General features: G+C 34.1%; 1 long non-coding RNA gene across 1 annotated transcript; it reads right to left on the bottom strand.

Moving 5' to 3' along the window:
- Positions 1 to 466: 466 nt before the first annotated feature.
- Positions 467 to 3,329, bottom strand: LOC125850321 (uncharacterized). Its single transcript, XR_007444775.1, has 3 exons — positions 3,091 to 3,329; positions 2,104 to 2,259; positions 467 to 1,075 (listed from the first exon to the last, which is right to left on the bottom strand). It is a non-coding gene; the product is annotated as an uncharacterized LOC125850321 (long non-coding RNA).
- Between the last annotated feature and the right edge of the window lie 394 nt (positions 3,330 to 3,723).

Genomic DNA, 3,723 nt, shown 5'->3' with positions numbered 1-3,723 from the left:
TGTACAACTTGCTAGCTCTTTGTGTACTATCCTTGCTTTACATCTTAATATTATAACTTCTTAGTGCCTCGATTATAGTAATGTCTATAGTACATCTTCTTCGTCAAGCATACTATATTTGTGAACATTTCCAAATATGCAAAATGAAACTTCAGGGAACAGAGGATCATTTTTATTTATTACAACTTGCTAGCTCTCTGTGTACTTTGTTTTTCACATAAAATGAAATGTACTACAGTAGAAATCCATATAAGAAAAACTAACTACTATTAGCTTTAACATGAGCTTAGTAACACAGAATAACATGTGTTCTGTAAGAATAATAAACATGCTCATTTGTTCTAATTTTGTATGCAAATGGATATTGGAATTCACATAGCAAGGAAAAAAAGAAAATCACTTATCTAGATGACAAACCTCACCAAGCATAACACACTACATAGAGGCATTTGGAATCGTAGCCTCTATTATTTCTCACGATCATACTAAGATGTAATGTCAAATCCGAATAGTTGTAAAAGTATCTACTAAGATCAACCAACATCATGTGGTTAAAGTAATAGTTGTTTCAGGTAAACTAACACATAGTACATATTAATTTACTTGTAAATCTGGAACGTTGAGGCAACAAAAGAGCTGGAGTAACCAACATACCATCTTTGCTAAATTATTCTCCCTACTCCCTAGTTCCTTAACTACCAAGTGAGATTGTTCCATTCATTCGGGAACCCAAGAAAATATTCTTTTTCAATAATCGAATATCTCAAAAAAGGAAGATATTTTCTATTATGGAACAACGTAAGAACAGTCAAGATTGTGAGGGAAAAAAAACAAATCTCAACTGTAGGTAGTTAAGAAGACTCGCCTTTTTTTCAGCCCTGCGCTTGAAGATTCGAATACAATTGCTACTTCCATTTCCTCCATAAGTAGCAACTTTCCCAAATTCCTCCAGCAAATCTTGGTCTCTTCATCAAAACAATCTTGGCTATCCGTATCCAGATCATGAGACTCTTTAGAAAGAGTCAAATGGAAAGTTCCATCCAATAAGGACCACTTGGGGTTGGGTAACCCCTGACTATTTAGATGAAAGAACAATACATTTCAATTGTGATAAGAATGAAAGTGTGTAGCATTTATAATAAATCACGTATGTTATGGGCAAGGTACAATGAGAAACTGAAAAAGAACAGATAAAGAATTCCAACCCCATCCATATTTCAATAATATTGATGCAACTAATGACCCCGTAATATTCCCAACAGAAGTGTGGGCATTCTAAATACCCATTATAAGTAACCTCTTCTTTGCAAAACTAATTCCCAATCATTGCAACTAATGCAGGACATCCAGAAGATTGGAATAATCCAGCAACCATTTGGATAGTCAGATATTGCTAGAAACTATGGATGTTTGTCCAATATCCAAGTCCAAAAAGAGTTGTGAATAAATTTGTGCTCAATGTTTCCACTGTAGAAAAAAATATTGAATCCATCTTATAGCCTACGTGCCCTGAGATATTTAGGACCAACCCCACATGATCAGGATCAACTATCAAGTGCTTGTTTCACGATAGTCGATACTTGTGGTTTTCCAATTAGCATGCCCATAGATTCCAAGTTTTCTTATCACAATTCAACTCTAACTCAGTTGTACTTCATACATAATGATCCTAATAAGAAGATTGTTATAAGCTAAATCGATAGATTGGGGGATCGATTCATACTTCATACCGGCAGCCTCGTATTTTTCCATCTTCTGTGGCACAGCCAGAATTTCAAAAATATGACACATCAAATTAGCGCAAGGTTCACAACTATAAACCTTATATTTTGTTGATAAATATGTATTTGTTGCAGTGGCTAGAAACACTACAACAAATTTCGTGATTATTTATAACGGTTGGCTAAGCAATCTCTAGATAAACAATCACAAAATTTGTTAATGATTTTTGACTGTCCAACAATTTCTTAGTCAATCGTGATAAATGTCGGAAAACATAGTTGTTTAAACAAGTGAAACATTTTCTCCTCTTTGTTATGATAACAAACTTTTGCAAAGCCACTTCATTCTTTAGTAGAAACCTCAAAGGTTTGAAAAGCTTACAAAACTCTGCTTCAGACCCCGCCTTCAACCGTGTCATTAGGCAACCGACAATTTTAACATTCTTGGGATTGGAAAACAGTATTTGAAATCCAACTGGGCAAATTGATGTGATCTACTTTGACGAAATATCTTAGCTCAAGCTGGCAGAAGCGACCTCTGCAAATCATTGTCCAATTATTAGCTCAGCTGCATAACTCAACTTTTGAAGATAGTCCAAAATAAGGTTTTTGATAACTTAGAAGGGAGATCTTGAAGTCATAAACTATATGTATAGTTGACGGAGCATAAAAAAAAACTCAATCTTTTGTAGTAAACTTTCACCACCTCCATACAACAACAAGTACAAGAGTATATTATGTAGTATTAAATAAGTTGCTTGTAAAGTTTTAAAATATTATAAAGTCAAAATCCAACATTAAGCATTTAGAATTCTTTACACACCCATGAATATAAAAATCATGTATCACCTCTATGCAACCATAAGAAACGTAAAAGAGAAGGAGTTAGGATAACAATATTGTACCTATATCTTAATACATGAATCTCTATGTTCAATTAAGGAGAACTAATCAGCCTGGTGATATAGTATGCTTATGCTATTATTAGGTTCTTAAAAGAACAATAAGATTTATTATATTTGGAAAATATAAAAAGAACTGAAATATTTATTGAGTTGATTGACCCTAATTTTTGTCTCTTAGGTTTTTTTTCTTTAAATCTTCCATTCAATTCTTTGTACTGAATTTTGAGAGAGTAGAAAACGAATGCTAGAGAAATTGGGATTTTGGAGTGGTGGAAGACCAAATGAGAGACGAAGAATAATCGAGAACCAGAAATCCAGTATACTTATGCACATGCTAACAGTACTACAAATTTTGAGAAACCCCGTCAAATTAGTGCACTTATACTATTATTAGTTTATTATAAGAACATCAAGTGCACCTAGTATAATCACTCTCAAACTTATGCATAGTTAAATTGTCGTACCTTAAAAAGTAAATAGCTTGCTACTTCATGGAGAAGCTTGGAGTCGAAAACATTGAGAACTTGACCACCAGTATATCCTTTTCCTGAGATGAACCTTGCACCATACCAGATAGTCAAAGCATAGCTGGAATACATAATAGAAAAATGTGATCAAAGACCTAATCCACTTTCCAGCCTTTCATTTGAATCTGAATGGTGATCTTTAATTAGGGACTCATTATAGTTAGCCACAACTTGCTTCTCACCTGTAAAAGATATAGCCTGAGGATTAAACAAGATGCATATCATCTACTGGTGGTTATTTTCTGAAAAGAGAGTGAAACAAAGATTGTTTTACTCCAAATATAAATTTCATCAGAGCATGGGCATCACAATAATTTTAAACATATGTCATGAGCCAATTATTTGTTCAACCACCATTGTGTCACGACCCGATTTCTCAAGTCATGATGACACCTACTATAACCCACCAGTAGGTAACCCAACCCGTAACCCGGAACAATAAGTAATGGGTCTGAGGGTAGAAACTAAACAAGAGTAGGCAAATAACAATATAAACAGGCGGAAGCAAACCAAAATCATATATACAAATAAAGATCCCTCCCAGAACCTGGAAGTCACTAGTACAGAGCT

Source organism: Solanum stenotomum, unplaced genomic scaffold, assembly GCF_019186545.1.
Source record: "Solanum stenotomum isolate F172 unplaced genomic scaffold, ASM1918654v1 scaffold16265, whole genome shotgun sequence".
NCBI lineage: Eukaryota > Viridiplantae > Streptophyta > Magnoliopsida > Solanales > Solanaceae > Solanum > Solanum stenotomum.
This window is presented reverse-complemented; position numbering and strand designations above follow the sequence as displayed.